At 52.4% G+C, this 20,483-nt stretch overlaps 1 protein-coding gene across 1 annotated transcript in view; it reads right to left on the bottom strand.

The window, feature by feature from the left end:
* CDH23 (cadherin related 23) overlaps window positions 1-20,483 on the bottom strand; it is a 413,989-nt gene that overhangs the window by 234,633 nt on the left and 158,873 nt on the right.

The raw sequence follows: 20,483 nt of genomic DNA, 5'->3' as shown, positions 1-20,483 counted from the left end.
CCCCGAGGGCTTTGCTGGCAGCATGGAGGTTACTCGGATTGCCCTGGGGTAGGGCATCCACAAGCCATCCCTGGGCCATGGCAGCCTGCCACGAGAGGCCCACAAGCCCCACTCCAATATTACTACCTCCTGGGAGCCTGCCATGATTCCCTCTGCTATACACTACGTACGGACCCCTGCCCTTTTCCGACGTGGGGTCTTTGGTGAAATGTTGCTTCCTTATGGAACCTTCTAGACCCTTAAGGCAGGTCAGCCCCTCCCCCGCCCCCACCCTCCCCCGCTGTTTATATTAAGGTTCCCACCTCACCCTGGATGCTTTCATCATCCACATATCTTCTATAATTCCTTGGCCCGCGCCTGTCTTCCCTCACAGCGCCCGTGCTCCGTGGAAGCCACAGGGCTCCAGCTGCCTTGCCTAGCACAGTGCCTGGCACATGGCAGGTGTTCAGTCAGTGTCCTCTCTCAAGACATGCGCGAGCTGCCCAGAGAGCGCTCAGCACATTCTCGGGATCTGTTTGCATCTCTGCCCGATGGCCAGCTCTTGTCACCGCAGCGCCCGCCACAGGGCCTGGCACGCGAGCCACGCCGGCAAAATGCTGGGCGAAGGAACCGATTCATAATTTAGTGAGCTCTGGGCACATCTGAAGATGGGCAAGCTAATGAGGCTCTTCGTGGAGACGAGAGGGTAAAAACAATCCCCGCTCCCGTCGACTGACTGTTACGTGCCAGGTCCTGTGCTGTGCGCTGCGTCTGTCCACCTCTGTAACAAGTAGCTTTCTAGGTGGCAGCTAGTATCCGGTTTTGGAAAAGGAAGCTAAGGCTCAGAGAGGTGAAGTGCCTTGCCCAAGGCACACAGCTAGGCAATGGTAGAAGGTGGCCTTGAAATCAGGTCCAATTCTAAGCCACCGATCTTAAGCTCTACGCTAAATACTTCTCTTAAACACCCATGGCAGTTCTCGTCCTGACTCTTCTGTGTCAGTGCCAGCCTGAGTGAAGCCTCCTGGCCAGGAGTGTGGGACTAGCCCGTAAGTTCCCTGAGGGCAGAGACAGTATTCCTGGTCCTGTGTTTTTTTCACGCTGGGATAATGACTGGGTCCCTTCTGACACCTGCAGGGTCTCTCTCAAGGAAGGCATCCGCGTTGCTGCCTCCTGTCTGTGCTGCTGGCCATGACGTGGGCCCTGTGTCACCGCTTTGAGCAACTTCTTTCACTGGGGCATGCTGGCAACCCTTCCCCGGGACTATCTGCTTGAGGCAAGAGTGTTCTTTACAAGACCCCTGCTTAGGCTGGAAGGGGCCCCGGGAGAACGATGTGATGGAGTTGCCATTGTTTCTTTCTGAGTGTGCGGATTCTCCCCCATCACTGAGCATGTGTCAGGCTGAATAAACAGGCTCATAACCTGTCCTTCTCCCACCAGCACTGAGCACAGGAGGCAGATAGGGAGGCCCCTCTCCTCCACACCATCCATGACTCCCCAGTGCCCCTTTGCACAGGACACAGGCCCTCATGGTCTGGCCCCATCTCCTCCTTCATACTTTATTTCCTGGCAGGTATCCCTTAGTGGCCTTTAGCTAAGATCATGTGTAGCATCTATTCTTATCAGTTTAATATTTCCTGGTAGGTAGAGCTATTTGTACTTTCCAAACCCAGCAGGCTGCCTCACACCTTGGAGCCTCTGAACCTCCTTTTCCTTTGCTAGGCCTTCCCTCCTCAGCTCGGTGGCTTGGAAAACAGATGCTCTCTTTCCCTCCAGAAGAGCATCAAGTGTGCAAGGGGGCAGAGCGGACAAGTGCCAGGATTTCAGGGATCGATAGGCCTCTGCTGGAGCCCCAGCCTCGCTGTGTGTCTTTGGGTTCCTTAATCTCTCTGATCCTTAATCCCCTCTCTGTCCACCGGAGTCAATAACGTCCCATAGGGTTAGTGTGAAGAGAACGTGAGCTCAGGAGTGCAAATTTCCCAGCATGTAATAAGTGCTTAGAAGTTGGCAGTTGGGATTTTTGTCATCTGGTGCCTTCCAGAAGACTTGCAGACAAGAACGCCTTCGAGGGGAGGGCAGGCAGGTGTCAAGACGCACAATGAATATTAATAATACCGTGCTGGGCATCCTCTGCCTGCACCCTCCAGATGCACAGAGTACCCTGCTCTGTCTCCCCACCCCCCCTGCCCCCGGCAAGACCTCAGTGGACAGCATCCACCCCCAGGCTCCCTTGCAGACTAGCTTCTGCCAGGGGGAGGTGCTCGTAGGAGCTCAGAGTTTGGGAAAGAGGCAGGAGGAGAAGGAGCCTGGGGGATACTTTTCCACTCCCTCCAGCTCCAGGCCAGCCGCCCCTCCTCCCTGGCTGCAGCCTTCAGTGGGGTCCAGGCAGGCAGTGCTATCTCCTCCCCTTTTCCCTGCAGCCCTAAGGGCTGCTGCTGGTCTCAGGTGCCTCAACAGCCCTTCATGCCCCCTCGCCCTGCCCACCCTCTGTAAGATGTCTCTTCACTGAAATGCCTTTATTGGAACTGAGATGAACTGTTCCCCGGGGACCTGATGGATACAGGCACTCTGCACATACATACCCGGGGCCACCGCACGCAGGGCCCCGAAGTCTGAGGCCCTCTGGCACTGGGCTCAGTGGAGCCAGTCCCTGCCCTCACACGCCACCATGACGGCATGGGGCTCAAGGAGATCTTTACAAGCCTCTCAGCCAAACTACGGTTCTCCCTCTAGATCCAACACGCACAGCATACGCGAGCACCGGAGCCAGCCTAACCCTCCAAGCCATTCCATCAGGGCCTGGGTTCTGCCACTGGAGGGAGGGACACGTTCCCATTTCAGAGCAGCCAGCCCCCTGTGAGGCCGCTAGACAGCACTTCAGAGCACACCCCACACAGAGCCAGCGCCCAGAGGGAAGGGATGGCTCCCTCGAGAATGTCAGCTCTGCAGCCCCCTGGCTCGGGGAGCAGGGGACATTTCACCCGTGCATACCTCACGGTCCGGGGCAAAGGCTCTCTGGGCAACTGATTAGAGGATTTAAAAGCGAGATCCAAGAAGACAGGGGAAAGGGGGAAAAAGAGGGAATGGCCCTGTGTCTGACCTTCTTAGATTATGTTTCATGCCCGGCAGTGAAAACCCATTTAATTTGTGCGTAACTTACGAAAGGTTTTAAACGGGCCTGGCAAAGAGCCATTCATATACTTAGAAGGGACAAGCCATTGGAGGGAAAAGAATGCTGACTTCCTGCTTTTCAGGTCCCGGGTGCCATGCTCTATCAGGGGAATGGGGCGGGGGGTGGTGGTCATCAGCACCGACACTGGGGGCTTCTCCAAGTACGCAGCTATTTCATGCGAATGTGCAGATGTACCCCCTTTAAAGATCTGCCCCTTCAATGCAAGCAGATTTCTTCTGTGAAGCCAGGTACACCCGGGCTTCCAAGCAGACAGTAGAACTTGGTGACTCAGAGCAGAGATGCTGAGTCAGACCCCCCTGCACCCCCCCCTCCAAGTTTGAGTCCCAGCCTCTCTCTCCACTTATTGGCTGGAGACCTCAAACTTCTGCTGTTGAACTCTTTTGGCTCAGTTTCCCTGTACCAGGGAAAATGTAAAAACAGAGTTGTTAACGGTACCTACCTCCAGGGTTGTAAGAAAGAATTAAGTGAGACAAGGTACGAAAAAAAAAAAAACCCAAAAAACTTCTTGCTGAGCCAGGCACACGGCAATATTGAACCATACTCAATAAATGGTCGTTGCAATTATTATTATGGTAATAAAATACCATCACAAGCAGGGTGAGATGAGCTCTATTTAAAGGGAGATATTAAAAACAGCCAATCAATCTCTTCATCATCAACCTAGACAAACGGGCATTTAAAAATTCAGAAAGAGAACATCTTTGTTGATGGTTCATGGCTGCTGCGGACAGATCCAGGGTAGGAGAACATCTGGAGACCCTCCCCAGCCGGTTTGGAGGGCCTGGGAGAAGAGGGCTGGGGTCTGGGGAAGGGGTCGGAGGGGGGGCCTGGAGACAGCTCCTAAACCTGAGGCCAGGCCTGACCATGCACCACTCAGGGATGGCTTGCATGTAGGAGCAAGGAAGGAGCCTTGGGGATTATCCAGTCCAGCCACGATTGGAAATATGATGCCTTGCCTTACATATAGTGCTTTATTTGCCCCATCCAGAGACTGCCAACCCCTGCCTCCCCACCCACACTTTTTCCAAGTAAAGATGCTTTTTGTACTCACAGTTCTGCTCAAGGGGATGGATGTAGGCAGCCAAGTTTGTACCAAGCGCCTTCAGACCTAGGCCACATCTGATTGGTCCAGGGGTAATCACCTGACTCAAACAGGCCAATCAGATGGGGCCTTGCAAGTTAAACCAATTTTCTGCACAAACCTGACAAAGGTTCTTGCTGTCTGTTGGGGCTGGGGTGGGCACCATGGCAAGCAGAAAGCCACAGTTACCAGGCAGCAGAGAAGCCACGGGCAGGCCAAGGAAGCCCATGTGCAGCGATGACAATGAGCACAGTGAGACAGAAAAGCAGAGACAAGGGCCTCTGAGAGCCTCCCCTACCTTGGTCGTCACAGGCCCTGACTGGACTTCATTTTCTATCCCTGGCTGTGGTGTAGAGACTCAATCTGGGCTGTCCTTCCCATGGCTACCCCCTTGGCTTACACTGTCCTCCGTGGGTCTCAGCTCCTGCCTGCCCTGTGGCACCCCCAGAATGTATCCAGCCACAGGCAAGGCCTCCTCATCCCTGCAGCTCTGCCCCAGGCTCAGCCTGACTCTTGCCGGCAGGGATTCCGTCCTTTTAACGCCCAGGCTGGGCCACAGAAAGCAAAGCTCCCTACCACTGCTCCTAGACTGCTGGGGGCAAGGGAGGTAATAATGGGGAGAAGAATAAAACAGTCTAGATGAATGAATGCGGGCTCCCTCTCCTTTTTAAGCGTCCCCAGACACTCCATTTAACATGCAAATCCATTCAGGTCATTGCAATGATCAGCATGAATGTGGAGGTGGCAGGGGCGGGCAGGGGACAGCTTGATCATGGGCTTGACACACTCAGCCAAGACAGGCCTGGATGAGCAATGCTCTGCAAGGCCAGGCTCTGCCCACCTGGAGGCAAGGAAACCAGGGGCAGGTACTCCTACGGAGTCTAGGCTTGGGGTTCAGGGGTCTACAGAAGCATTGCCAGGGTGGTCCTGAGCTGTGGAGGCAGGGCCAAAAGGCCCATTCCAGTCGACGTGGGCCGCCCCGTTCTAGGGCAACTTCTCCCCACATGTTCATTGTAGACTTGGCCCTGAGTCCACTTTCTTGTTGGAAAGGGGCGGCTGGTCTTTGGAGGAAAGGTTCCACGGGGCGTGATTACTCCTGCCTCTGAGATAGGCCTCTTGGTTTGCTTCCCTGCCCCAGTTCTGCTCCTAGCACCCCTTCCTCTATGACCATTCCTTCTCCCGCCCAGGCCTGCCCACTCCCTCATAGGTTCTGGGCCGTTTCAAGGGAAATCTCCCCAGATGCACCGCCCATGCCTCCTGGGAGGCAGGGACCAGTGTTTAGTCACCACCCCCCTGCAAAACCCTTGCACTGCCAGCTGGATCCCTCTCAGCAGAGGCCCACTCCACGCAGGTCGCAGACAGGGCAGGCCCCCGCCTCTTCCAGTTCCCGGTTAAGCTCCACGCCACTTCTGATGGACCCGCTGCAAATGGGCCACCCTGTGCAATTCAGAGACAAATAAATCTTTTTGCTACTCCTGGGGTGACAAGGGAATAGACTCTGGGAATGTTCTGCTGTGCAAGGGATCTTGTTCGTTAATAATAATGATAAATAGCTCACTTCTCACATGCAGTGTGAGTTACATTACACTCCAGGCTTCTACAGAGGTGGCTCGGGGTGCTCACTGGAACAGTGGGGTGGGGGGGGGGTGCGTGCAGAAGGGAGGAAGGGGCCGGGCAGGTGGAGCGGCAGAGAGGGAGGGCGCAGGAAACGGAGAAGGAGAGACGGTAAGGAAGGGGGCAGGGGAGGGAGAAGAAGGTGACAGGGGACAAAGGAAACTAGGAGGGGACAGTGAAAGAGCACAACAGGGGAGCAAAGGGCGATGGGGGTGAGGTGGGAGAGCACGCCTAAGAAGAGAGAGGGAAGGAAAGAGGAAGAAACTGAAAGGGAGAAAAAGAGACAGTGCAGAGGGAAAGTTGTGAACAAAGGAAAAGAAGAACAAAAGTTCGAGGCGCCAAGAGAAAGGAAGTAGAGCACACCGTACCCTCTCATCTTCGCGGTGTACCCTCCTCAATTCGATTTATTCTGTACCTTCGACCCCACCTCCGCAAGAAGCCCTACCATTTCCACTGTAGGTGTCGTCTCTAAAGGCGTTATTAATATTTATGGAATGCTTGCTGGATGCCGCCACAGTCTTTAATATCTTATTATAAAGCCTGTTATAAAATGCATTAGTAATAAATTCCTGACAGATGGAGTTCTGACAAGGTGCGGGCGCCTTGGTGAATCGGAGCTGGGAACAGACGCTCCTGGAACGTGCGCGTGCTGCTCAGAGGCTGGGCTGCTGCCCGCCCCCTTCCCCCCCACCGCCCCCCACCTGAGGTGGGGTGGGGGCGGGGAGGGAGCTCACTCCTCCATCCTCAGGCCCAGGAGCCATCAAATATTATCTCATCACCTCCTTTTCCCCCAGAGCGGAAGAATGAAAGCTCAGAGAAATGAAGCAATCTGTCTCAAGTCACACAGCTTGTAAGTGAGTGATGGAATTTTAGGATTCAAGTTCAGGTCACCTCTGTGTCCCCAGACCTCAGGGACCCTGCAGATGAGGGTGGAGAGTGGGCTCAGGGTCCCTGCTCAAGTAGGGCTGATTCACTCACTTCCCTCCTTGGAAGGGCTGGGAATGACATGGGAGCCGAAGACGGGGGTGGGGGGGTGGGGGCTCTGGGTTGTTTGCACTGGAGAAAGGAAGGCTGATGGGGAGCTTTAGCCCCCCAAAAACTCAGAAGGAAGAGAGTGTCCCAAAATTTGCACACTTCTACTGGGAATCAGGAAATGAGCTCCCACTGGGCCAAGAGGAAGTCAAATCAGAAGTAGAGGCCTTTCTGACAAGGGGGCTCCTGGGGCAAAGGGGAGGTGCTGGTGTTTTAGTTTCCATCGAATGCCACAGCAGGTGCCACTTCACTGATGACTCTGGAGGCAGGGGCCCACTGGGGTCTTGGGGAGGGTGTCATTCCAAATGTGAAGCTATAGAGGCTTTGTGGCATTCCAGCTTAGGAAAGGGGAGAAACGGGGTCTGTGGGAGACGGACCATATTTCTTTCTCAAAGAGGCAAGAAAGAGTGTGCGAGCTCCAGCTGAAAGCAGGTCCAAATGGAGAAACAGTGCTTTGAGGGGGACCTGGAGAGGCAAGTGCCCACAGGGCCCCGATGGATGTCTCAGGTGGTCCCCTCTGGTCAGGGAGAGGGCACACTGGTTTGTGCACAAGCCCGCATGTGTATAATGGGCACTCCAGCACGTCTCTCTGCAGAAGAGTCCGGAAGAGATCAATTCACAACGTCTCTTTTCTCTATCAGTGTCTGCTGTCTCTCACATGATGTGCACTGGACCCCAAAAGGTGCTGGGTCTTCCCTGAGAGCTGGGCAGACTGCTGGGTGGAGGAACAAGCCCTGTGGGCACAAGGAGCCCCAAAGGGCTGAGCTCTGAGTGCCACACACCCTGGCATGATTAAAGCACTTACCTAGCTATTCCACATCTCCTTGGGGCCAGCTCTGGCCTGTCCATCTGAGTCCCTCCCTCCTTCTTGGCCTCCAGCTGTGCACTACCCATTCTGAATCCCAGGAAGACACCCATCAAAGTGCAGACCTGACTTCCCCACACCTGTGAGGGTCTTTGCCTGCCAGCGTGATCTTGGACTTGCCCCCCATTCTTCATTAGGCACCAGCACCTGACAATTCTTGCTTCAACATTCCTCACATCCTTCCTTTTCTCTTTGTTATTTACCTTGGCCACCTCTGCAGTGACACCTAGCATTGTCACTTGCAAATCTATAGAAGGCATTCAATAAATGTTTTAACAGAATCGGGACTTCCTATTCAACAGGGCAGGTTGAACACGTCCATTTATTTCTGTTTTTGTCCCAACCCCTCACCAAAATGACAATATGATAATTAAAAATGCATAGGTCCACAAGGACAAAAAGAACAGGAGAGGAGGCAAAAGCAGATGAGAGACGTTGACAAAATCCTGGAAACTAGGAATTGATGGGACAGGAGCCTGCCTTAGGAAAGAGGGGCAAGCCAAAGCTCAGGCTGGCAACTCAGAACCCTGTAAAATCAGAAGCTGGAGATACCAGGTGATGTCCAAACCAGGGAGACCAACCGCAAATCTTTAAAGAGTAGTCAGACTCCCAAATGCCTTCTTTGGCTTGTGCAGAAGACAGGAGGTCTACTTTCTCAAGGGGCCAAGTTAGTCAGGCTCTGGACCCAGGCTGGGAGCTGGATAAGGCACTGAAAACAAGGAGGTCCAATGAAAATCTGCATCTCTCCTCCGCTCACATCCCCAATCAGGCCTCTTTAGCCAGTTGGCCTCTTGAATACTGAATGCCTGGCAGGAGATAGGAAAACTGCCTCAGAGAAAACACTAATATTAACATGGTAGAGTTCTCACAAGGAAACAGCTAGGTCCTCACCAAATCACCCCATAGTGAAGTCTGCTGGTTGACAAGAGCACTCCACCCTACCCTGCCCTAACACACACAGCAGGTTTCCATGTGCCTAAATGTGAACACACTCTTAAATATAAACATACAACTGAGGGTCATGAAACATTTGAGAAGAGCCTCTACTATGAAAGAAAGACAGGGGTGGGTAGGGGGACAGTGGGAAGGAATAACAAAAGTAACTTTTTTCAAATGTTTAATTAATTATTTTGAGAGACAGCAAGAGAGTGCATGTGTATGTGAGTGCATGCACGAGTAGGGGAGGGACAGAGAGAGGGGGAGAGAGAGAGAATCCCAAGCAGGCTCCATGCTTAGCACGAAGCCCAACACAGGGCTTGATCTCATGACCGTGAGATAATGAGCTGAGCTGAAATCAAGTTGGATCCTTAACTGACTGAGTCACTCAGGCACCCCAAAAGTGAATGTTTTAACATCCAGAGAGACAAGACATAGCATCTTTGAAATCAGAACATTCCAAGAGGAAGAGATAATAGAAATGAAAACTTAATGGAAGAGTTGGAAGATAAAGAAATTTCTCCAAAAGTAGGACAAAACTCAAAGAGATGGAGACTGGGGGAGAAAATAAGAAAATTAGAGAAGTAGTTCAGAAGATCCAACACCCAACTAATAGGAGTTCCAGAGAGAGAGGAAACAGGGCAAGTGAAGGGAAGGAAATTATCTGAAAAGAGAGGTAAAAAAATCTCCCAGATCTGAATGACATGTTTACAGATGGAAAACGGCCACTGTGTTCTGAAGACAGACCCACACTGAAGCATAAAACTATGAAGTTTCCAAACACTCAGATTAAAAAAAAAAAAAAAAATCTGAGACACATTCAGAGAGAAAACAAAAGTCTAGTCAAAGGATCAGTAATCAAAATGGCACTGAAGTTCTTAACAGCAACATTATAGGCAAAGGAGAAATGACTTTACATTATGAGGAAAACGATTTCATTCTAGAATTCTATACCCAGCTAAACTATCAACAAATATGTGTTTAGAATAAACACATTTTTCAAACAGAGTAAAAAAAAAAAATCCCATGAATCCCTTTCAAGAGGGTGTGAACCAAGAAAGAGGAAGCTATGGGACCCACGTAGAAAGAGATAAAGAAATTCTCTGGGTGATTCCCCTCTCATCCCCCATGCCCCACACAGGTGTCTTCAGCCACTTAGCCTCCAGAAGAGCAAAGTGAACCAGAGCACAGCCCATCTGGAGTGGAGCTGGAGGATGGATGCTCCAAGGGGAATGCTGCCAAGAGAAATACAAACTGATAAAAAAATCAATATACTTTTAATATACTGAGAGGAGATAATTATGTCAGAATATTTAGAATAAGTGATAGGTTCACAGAACCCTAAGCAAACAAATAAGAAAGAGAGGTAATCATTAACTCCAGAGAAAACAAAAAAGGATTTTTTTTTTAAATTTCAGTACGCTATGTGGCACAGTTTGAATAATATGTACACAGTCACAATGCCTTAGACACTAAATGTCATGTGGGCTCTGGTTAAGTCGGGCGGATGGGTAGAGCATGTTAGGAGTGGGGTGTGTGTGTGTGTGCACTGCAGAGATGAGGTAGAGGGTGGGGCAAAAGTGCCATTCTCATCCTTCAGAGCTGGAAGTCAATATCTAAAACTGAAAAATGTACACGCATGCAATTTGGAAATAAGGTAACGATCAGAAATTGAAAGAGACTGTCTCAGGGTGGGAATCAGGAATGAGAAAGGGCGAGATGGGGCATTGATGTTTTTATTATAAACCTGGCTTTACTACCTGACTTTTAAACTCATGCAAATATGACTCTGATAAAAATTAATATAAAAGTGGAAAAAATTGTATCTCCCTACAGGCTGGTCTACTGCAGCCCTTCCTCTTTTTTTTTGGCCTTGACCCTGTAATTGATCCCAGAAAGTCACTGCCCTAAAGCACTGATCTCCCAGCTTATTCTTCTCCTCAGACACTATCACTGCCTCCAAGGCAAGGTCTCCTGGGCCTCGAATGTCACCACAGTCTGACCAAAGCTTCCCTCTCTAAACTCAGCTTTCATTTTTGCCCCACTGAGACAGTCTGCTTTGGCCAGACTGTTCTACAGGGCAGCCCCCAGGGTGTGGGCCCACCTCTAGCCTTTGCTCATGATGCTCTGTGCCCTCCATCCAAATTCCTTCTGGTATTTTCCCTGGAGAGTAGGCATCACCATCCAGCATATAGAGACGACACTCCCTTCCTGGAAAAGGCTGTTGGCTCCCCAGGTTTCTAGGCATATGTGCCCAGGCTGAGGTTGAGATGCTCTCTCTCCACCCCACACACATGGGCCCTGGCCTTTACACACGTGCTGGGTGTGCAGGGCTGGGAGAAGCCTCATCCAACAGACATCTGGGCCCTCCCTCCCTTCTCAGAAGCTTGATTTTCAGAGCGAGGTATGATCCTTAAGTGTGCAAAGGCCCCCGCTCCTCCTCATTCAGAGGTTAAGGAAACCCCAGGCCATTTTTCTCACCTCTCACTGCAGCAACCCCACCCCAGCCCCAGCCCAGTGTCCTTCCTATATAAGGAACGGCAGTAGAGTTCCAAGGCACCTCCTCCACCAAGTGCCACCTCCCATTAGCACCACATTCCAGGGCTGTCCACGCACCTGTCCTCCCCCAGACGCCTTCTATACCTTCTCACTTGCTGACCTGTGGGAGCGCAGGGCACCATGGACAGGCCAGCAGCTGGCTGAAGGCCATGTGCAGAGAGCACAGGACAGGAGCGCCATGATGGTGGGGTGGCCCCTGTGCCCACACCGGCCCCAGTCCCCACAGCATGCTGCTTTCAACACTAGGCAGTGCCACACCCTCCCCCAGGGAACCAGTTTCTGCTTCTCTCTGTGTGTTATGGGAGGAGTGACAGAGCAGAGGAGTGGATCCGGATGACCTGGGCTGTTTAGCTTTACTCTCACACCCCTCCCCGACTTGAAAGTTAAACTGATTGGCTCCCGGAAGCCAGCCCGCCTCCCTCCCCCGGCAGGGACTTAGAAACCAGCTTCTGGAGACCTGGGAGCATTCATTAGGTGATGATTACTCCCCATGCATGTTGGCCTGACTGGAAAAAAATCCAGAAACAACAGTTCTGAAATGTTGGGTCGCATTCTGGCTTTCCAATAACCATCTGCAGGACTTCCTTCTCTGTTGCACAGAGCATTGATGCAAACATTGATGCCTCGGTTTTCCCACCCAGGAAATGGGTATAACAATTCCCGTACTGCCTTCCACATAGCTCTGCAGGGGAGACAAAATGAGTTAACAGTGGAGGAAGTGCTTTGAAATCTCAAAGGTCAAAATAAAAATCACCACCTTCTGCAGAAGTAGACAATTTGAAGAGAAAAAAAAAACTAGGGAAAGGTTGGATGTGACCTACAGAAGAATTCTCTCTAAAAAGCTACCCTGGAGGGACAAAACCTGGGTTGTCTAGGTTCCAGGACACCGTCCCTGAGCCCAGGACTGTAGGGTGCTGAGTTCTGAATGGAAACAGGGATCAGCTGAGGCATGAGGTCGTCTTGAGATTTGCTAGATTACGGAAAATGACAATGAATAGATGCATGGAGTCTCCTGGGATTTTTTTTAAGTAAGAAAAAGACTTCTGTGGGTCTCAGGTAATAACTCACATCTATTGAAGACATCGTATATGTCAGGCCCTGTTTTAAGCACTTTCCATGCACTATCTCGTACAGTCCTTATGGAAGCCTTGGAGCAGACACTATTACCATTCCCATTATCCAGATGTCCAAGGCCATGTGGTAGTAAGCAGGAATCCTGGGGTTTGTACCCAGGCAGGCTGCTCGAGGGCCCAAGCTCTTAACCACCATGCTATATTATTCTCAGTGATGAGTGAGCAAAGTGTACGAGGTCTAGGAGGCAGGGGGATGGCCAAGATGACCTTGAGAAACTGGGAATCCTGTCACGCTGGCTAAGTGCCAGAGTCTACTAGTGACATTTAAGGGGCTTGCCACAGGACAACTCAGGCCACCCAGAGGCTCCAGGTTCAGAAAGTGACAAGTGTCAGACGTCACCAGGAAGGTGCTGGAAGTGTAAGAGTTAGTCATCTATCAGGAGCTGTCCGATTCTTTCATCCAGCGATCCCAAACATATTTATCGAATAACACAGTTCTAGACTATGTTGGCCACACTCACACTCTTCACCCCTCCGAAAGAGAAATGGTTATGAGCAATTCCAGGTGGTTATTTATGGGGAGGAAGACAGACACAACAAAGGGAGGCTTTGAAAGAGCAAATACATCAGGGAAATTATAGTGTGAGTTCCAGCTCCAGCCCTTATTTGCTGTGTGACTTTAGGGAAGCTAGACAACCTCTCTGAAGCTCAGTTTCCTTACAGTGAGATGGGAATAAGAAGATCTATCTCACAGGATTATCATGAGGCTTACAGGAGATAACACACGATGAGTGCTTTGTGCAAAATCGCTGCTCAATACACCTTAGGCTCTATCATAATGTTATTCCTTCTCAGGGTGCGTGTAAGGGTCTATAAACTGTAAAGTGCTTTGCAAATGTTACTTCTGGTGGGGAGGTCTGGAAGGGGAGGGGATGCTTCTGAAGGGTGAGGTCCTTGCTCTGCTCTCAGCAGAGACAAAAGTCCTGGATAAAAGGCTGAGGGAAAGCCTCCTTGTGGCCTTCACCCCGTCTCTGTCCCAGCGGAGCCCGCTGGCCGTGTGGTACCTCCAATGCTGCCCTGAGCTTTCGGTGCACGGCTCCGTGGCTCACAAACGGGGCTCCATCTCCCCGCCCCCAAATTCATTCCCCTGCATAATGATGAATCATGTTAAACAAAATGAATATGCAAATCTCCTTAGGGCAGGCCTTACATCTATGGGAAGCTGAGGCTAATAAGTGGATTCTGAAAAAGGAGACAGCTCAAGTAATACAACTTCTGCTCATCTCTCCTCCCCGTGCCCCTCAGGCTCCGCCCACCAGTGTGCCCCTTTATCCCCAGCTGGGGTGTGCGTTTTGAAGGGGTGGGTAAAGGAGGCAGCACAGGCCTGGTGTGTTTTTCCCTGTTAGATCCCCAATCCCGGTGGCTAATGCTGCCAGCCCTTTAGGCAGTGTGATGTGATAAGTAGAACCTGTCACTTGGAGCCCAGGGGCTTAAGGGCCGACAGTCTGGGGGAGACCACACATAGGCTGCAGGGGAGCTGAGGGCTGGAGAGAGGGGGGTTGGTGGGCCCAGGACCCAGGCAGAGAGAGGGCAGCTGAAGGAACTCACTGGCCTGGGTGGGGGTGGGGGAGCTGGGAAATGGCTTAAGAGTCAAGAGGCAGAGACTGGAATTATCCTGGCTACAAAGGACTTGAAGAATCACCTAGGCCAGGGCTTGGAATCTTGGAGAGCTTGGAAACAATATCAGTGCCAGGGCCCTCCCCAGCCTCTGTGCTTCTAAATTCCCCGAGGAATTCTCATGCACGGCCAGGGTGGAGCGCTGCCCTTCCCAGTCACTACTCTACAGTTGAGAACACTGAGACCCAGAGAGCAGAGGGGACTTGATGGGGGTCACATGGATGACACTCTCCTGCTTGGGTAAGGATGGCCCAGGGAGGTCCAGACACCCAAGGAACATACCCGAGGAGGGAGGATACCCCTCTCTGTTGTCCTTGGGAACGTTCCCATAGTAGGGGACCGTGAGGGCTCTAAAGGCTGGGGTGGCATGGAGCATCTGTTCCCACAGATCTGGGGAGGTGGGCACCCTTTGAGGGAGGTGTGGGAGGCACACGGCAGGGGTTCCAATTCTTTGGTCTACTGTGGCTGGTACATCAAGGCACATGGGCTCCATCACTCGTTTTAGGGACAGCCAGAAGCCTGGCACACAAAACCATGAGAAGACTACTAGACCGACCCCGAGAAAAGACAGAGACCCAGAATCCCAGAAGCACTCTGCTCTGCCCAGGGTAAGGCAGTCCTATGGTAGCCATGGCTGCCTCCGTTAAGACCAGACTTGACCAAGAAACAAACCAGCCAAGGGGCACCTGGGTGGCTCAGTCAGTTAAGCGCCAGGTTCAGCTCAGGTCATGGTCTGTCGAGCCCCGCATTGGGCTCTATGCTATCAGCACAGAGCACACTTTGGATCCTCTCTCCTCCCCCCTCTCTCTGCCCCTCCCCCCCTTACGTGCTTTCTCTCACTCTCTCAAAAATAATAAATTTTAGGGGTGCCTGGGTGGCTCAGTCGGCTGAGCGTCCGACTTCGGCTCGGGTCATGATCTTGCAGTTGACGAGTTCGAGCCCCGCGTCGGGCTCTGTGCTCAGAGCCTGGAGCCTGCTTCGGATTCTGTGTCTCCCTCTCTCTCTGCCTCTCCCCTGCTCATGCTCTGTCTCTCTCTGTCTCAAAAATAAAGATAAACATTAAAAAAAATAATAAATTTCAAAAAAATTTAAAGAAAGAAAGAAACCAGCCTTCCCTTTCCTAACAGAACCCAGAGAAAGTGGTTCCATACACCTTCCTGGTGGTTCAAGTTGACGATTAACTTGGTTAGGACCTCCCAAAGGTCTCCTCAAGCCCCTCCTGGAATTATGAACGTGGAGACCAATGTCTACCAAGAAAGAGTGCTCCCCATCTCTGCTTCTCCTGGCCCCAGGGCGCCCAGTGAAAGAGGGGCACACTGGCCTTCCCGCAGGAAGTAGGAGACACCACGGGTAGGAATTGCAAATGACTTTCATTAAGCAGGGGTGCTAATACCATGAATTACAAATGAAACCCAGATGAAGAGGACCCTGGCAGCCTTACCTCCATTTGATATTAATTGGGCGACACTTTGTTTTAATGGTACATTAATTAATGCAGAATTTCGACGGAAGTCCTCGTGACACTCACATTAATACAAATGAATTCATTACCGTTGGTGTTATTACAAGAAATGACAAATAAATCTGTAACAGTGGGACCCTTCAAATAATAATCACGAATCATTAGGTTTGCGGCTCGTTTGTACTGTAGCTTGCAAATATGTGTATATGTTTTCTGCTGCGAGTGTTCCCTCGCCTTTTGGCTGGGGGAGGCAGCCGGTCGTGGCTGGCTCTGTGGCAGTGAAAGCGAAAAGCCTCTTCCAGACCTCCCTGCACCTGCTCTTCCTCCCTTTCTTCCTCCCACCTCAACCTCCAGAGAACTTCTGTCCCCAGAGCCCTGCCCCAGGCTTAGGGACTCTGTGTAAGGGGTGTGATTGCTATTGGTCTGCCCTATCCAGCACACCCAGTATACCCTCTGTCCCTAAGAAAGGGGTAGTGGGGAAAGGAATAAAAACAACATGGCCCAGGGGTGGAGCCTGGCTTGATGAGGGTTGAATGGGTGCAGCTATAGCAGCCGTCTGTTCTCCGAGGTTCCCCACGTCAGATTGGTCTTCAAGCCCCTGAGGGTCTTGGGGACACAATCCAGGGGCCCGATGGCCAACACTGTGCTAGAAGTAGCATCCACTTTCTCCACGGCAGTCCTCACCAGGGCCCAGAGGCTTTGTCCCATCGGAAAGGGCACAAAAGACGCTTTGAGCGCTCAAACCCATCCACAGCTCGAGTAAGGAAGGGCCACGCGTGGGACTCAGCTCTGCCTGGTCCCCAAGCTCCCAATACACCAGCTTTTTGCAAGGAGAAGCTGCCATCTGCCTGGAAAGGTCAGTATCCTGGTGGAGACTAGGTAGAGCCTGGATGACCCGACCAGCCAATCGCTACTCTCCATTCCCCTGGCTCAGGGCTCTGGGCTGTAATCTTGCGGGGGCCAGAAAGGGACCAACAAACTGGGTCTACAGTTTCCACCCTGGTTGTTTCTCACACCCTCTCAGTTCCCTGAAGCTGAGGCCAAGACCACTCTTGCTTCGAAAGGGCCATCGGGAAGGTCCCAGGAAACCACACTTGGAAGAAAGCATCAGGCGGGCCTGGATGACCCAGGTGGGTTTTAGTTCTGCAAATCCTTGGCACACAGGCTGCCCCTCCTCCATTCTGCACCCAGGGCAGAAAGTGCCAAGAGATCGCAGTGCTATTCCCCGGACTCAGTCTGGGGTTCCCAGCCCGGGGCTCTAAGCAGCTTCTATCCGTGAACTGGTGTTGACACATGATTTGAGAGCTGTTTGCTACCCCTGGTTTAGAACATCTCTCCCTGGAGGATTTTAAAATAAGATCCAGTTTCTGACGGGAACGCCCAAGAGCAGTTCAGCACGGTAGCCAAGAGGTTGGTTAAATGACCTCTTGGGTCCTTCGAACCCAGGGAGTTTGGGACTCCATGAATCAGTTCCTCCCTCCCGCCTACGAGAATCAATCGGCCGGTCTTATCTCGTACAACAGCTTTCTGACCTTTGGCTAACAGGTAAAACACCACGGGAGCCAAATCTAGCTTTTACACCCATGAGATGCTGTTAATGTGGCCAAATCGTGTTGGCTGCTGCCCTAGGACCTGCCCTCCGCCCTGGCCCCAGGAGTCCTCGCTGTAGAAGGTGAATACCACTTGGCTATGAGATGCCGGCTAGAAGGGGGCCACAGCCCACAGTTAGGTGTTTGGGGGGACTCCAGCCCCCTCTCCTGCTCACGTTTTCCCCCATTCACACTGGTACTGAATGAACCAATTAATCACCTAAGATTGTTAACTGTACTAATTACGCTCACTCTCGAAACTTGTGGAACAATTATTTACTGTCTCTGCCTCATGAGCCATCAATTACGGGAATTGCAGGCAGCCTGTCACTTCTCTCAAGCCAAGACAGAGGCAGTCTAACCACGCTCACAGCTGGTTTCTCAAGGAGAACTCTCAGAGGGCTTTGCTTGAGCGCAGGCTACACCCCACAGAAGTGGCGAAGGCAATGACCGCTCCACGGGAATAGACTTTGCCACTGGATGAGGGGTTGCGCGACACTGATCCTAAATGAAGCCTTTACTATACAAAAGCTGTTCTTTGGTTCCCCTACAAGAAATGTCAACCACTAAGTATTTCCCTGGGGACTGTAACTGCTTCCTTCTTCCTTGTGTCCTTGGCCAGGTTTGGCACTGAGCCCTAGAGATCTAGATGGTGGCTGCGTGGGCACACTGGATTTTCCTCTGGTTCCCCAGGGGCTCTGTATTGCCTCTTCCCAGCCCACCTCAATGCCCATCTCAGATTCTGCTTCCCCTGCTTCCCAATTCCTGGCTTGGAGGAGAGTTAGCGCCTCTGGCCAAGATCTTTGCTAAATGCAGGAAGACACAGAAGGGAGAAGAAGCTGCCGGGCTCTGTCCATTTTACCCGGACCTTGAGATATTCCTGTCCTCCAATGCCACTGGACTTTGGGGCACCAACCCATAGGCCATTACTGCCCACACGCAGACACACTCTCCCCTCTCTGCCCTGAAACACCCCCACCCCCCACTCCCCACCAAGATGACAGTTATGATGTGGCTGTCAGGGAAACATGTATTTATTCAGGCAAGCAGCAGGCCCCAGCAGGCTGTGGCTCCCGTCCCCTGGGCTCCCTCCCCCATCCCAGCCCTCCCGCTGCCCATAGCGCTCATTTCCACACGTCAGGGCAAAAAGCACTTAGAGCCAACTGCTAAGCTCAAATCTATTCTGGTGCAGAGAAATGCACTCCGTCACCACTCCACTGACAGGCCCCGGGCAGGCTGGAGCGCCGTGGCCAGGCTCTGACTGACCTCACCCCGCTGGGCCTCTCTTCTGGCTTCTGTTACTGGCAGGGGCCAGACAGGCTGACCCACTCCTTACCCCCGGCTGCAGCAGCCAAGGGACCCCCAGCTTCCCTGGAGGTCCCTAGGGGTTCTGAACAAGCCACGTGAAATTCACAAAGGTGCTTTTAGACTCAACTCATCCAAGAACAAACTCAGCATCTCCCCTGGGAAGCGCGTCCCTGGCCCTGTGAATGGCAACACATTCTCTCTGTATTCGGTTGCTAAGCCAGAAACCAGAGTCGGCCAAGCAACTTCTTCTCCCAAACATTGGTCTGCCCTTCCCAGTGTCTACCCGCCTGGACCGCTGCAGCAGCCTCCTGCCTGGGCCTTGCAATGGAGACTCCACCAGGGCCTGGTATGAACTCTTTCAAACATGGATCTGATTGTGTGGCTTATGCTCCAACGACCGCCCAGTGGCTCCCTGCTGACCTTCAGATCAATGTCAGAGAATCCCTTCCACGAACCTGCACGCCCGGCCCTGCCCAGGTCTCCAGCCCCTTTCCTTCACCAGACCTCCTGTCCTCATCTGCCTCGGCCACGCGGGGCCCTCTTTCACCCCCTCACAGGAACGAGGTGCTTCTCGGCCTCTGAGCCACCGGTGCTGTCCATCCACCAGAATTCTTTTCTCATCTTTACCCCCGTTCACGTCTACTCAGCCTTCACATCTCAGCCAAGTCCCATTTCCTCCAGAACTTTCTCTGAATCCCCCAGTCTAGCTCAGATTTTGGCTGCACTGGCCCCCTGGGATTTTCCTGGGGGCTCCAATCTCACCTTATAATTATGTGACTCTATTTCCCTCTGTTCCCCCCACTAAGCCCCTGAAGGGTGGGAGCCGCGTCTGGTTCTGTTCACCATTGTGCCCCCAGGGCCCAGCACATGGCTGGTGCTGAACAACGTTTGTTGAACGAGAGACATCCCGGGTACCCCCCCTACTGACACTCTCCTCGGGACATACCAGCTCCAAAATCTCTCCCTTGCATTCATTCAACAAATCCTAACTGAGCGCCTCCGACATTCTGGAGTCTGCTAGGTGGTGATGGCACGCGGATCCGTGCTGTCTGGAAGGCAATCTGAGGGTGTCAGTGACAGGCAGATTCTGAGTCTGAGTTCTGGCTCCCAGCTCCACCACCACCCGGATCTGGTACCTGCTGGATCTGTGCTCATGCTGTTTCCCCGACTGGAACATTCTTCCTCATTCACTAATTCATCCAACAAATAATCACTGAGCACCTAGTATGTATCGAGCAGTGTTCTAGGTGCAGAGGACACGCTGGCAAACTGCTACGCGTATTCGGTCTCAACTTTGTTATCACCTCCTCCAGGAAGTCTTCCCTAACTCCCAAACCTGGGTTGGGTGTCCATTCTACAAGCTTCCGGAGGCCCCTTCCCGGGCTGCTCCTTGCCTAGCACAGAGCAGCCATTTGATATCTGTTCTCTGCATGAACAGATCCCTCCATTTTTTCCACTCGTGTCTCCACAAGCTTTAAAGGCAGAGGGGAGAGACCCTGGACAGAGGTGCAGTCAGCTGAAGGAAACATGGAGAAGGGGCGCTTGTGAGAAGGCCATGGCCACTAACGAAGAGGGAAGGCACGAGGGGGGATAGAAGTCAGAAGACTGGAGCGTCCCTGCCTTGAGTCTGAGAGCCCCATGGCCATCAGATCAGAGGGGAAATGAGGCTGCGGGCTCAGAAGCCTGCAAGCCTGGATGCCCCGGCTCTACAAGACTCCAAACCCCTCCACTTTTTGGCCCTGGGGTGCCCCTCGGTGTCCGCTCCTTTCCAGAAGCCCTCCTGGTGTTGCCCTCATGCTGTGGGGTACGAGGTGGGGGGTGGTCCCTGCCTGGCATCGTCATCCCCAGGAGACTGTGTGCCTCACTCCCTCAAGGTCTCTGCTTGGGCGTCCTCGGAGAGGCTTCCCTGGCCACAGATTCCGCGAGAGCCCCTGCCTGCTTTGTTTTCCTTCATGGCCCTTCTCAGCGACAGACACAGATTTATGTGTGGGTTCGGCTGTCTCCTCCACAGCAGGCAGGGACCTTGTCAGTTTTGTCGGGCTGGGTCCGCACCTCTGAGGCCAGTGCCCGACATACTGTAGGCCCTCAAGAACTGTTTCTGACTGAGCGAAAGGATAG

This window comes from Panthera pardus, unplaced genomic scaffold, assembly GCF_024362965.1.
Source record: "Panthera pardus isolate Hobbes unplaced genomic scaffold, ASM2436296v1 HiC_scaffold_22, whole genome shotgun sequence".
NCBI classification, from domain to species: Eukaryota; Metazoa; Chordata; class Mammalia; order Carnivora; family Felidae; genus Panthera; species Panthera pardus.
The sequence above is the reverse complement of the archived record's forward strand: the minus strand, read 5'-3'. Positions and strand labels throughout refer to the sequence as shown.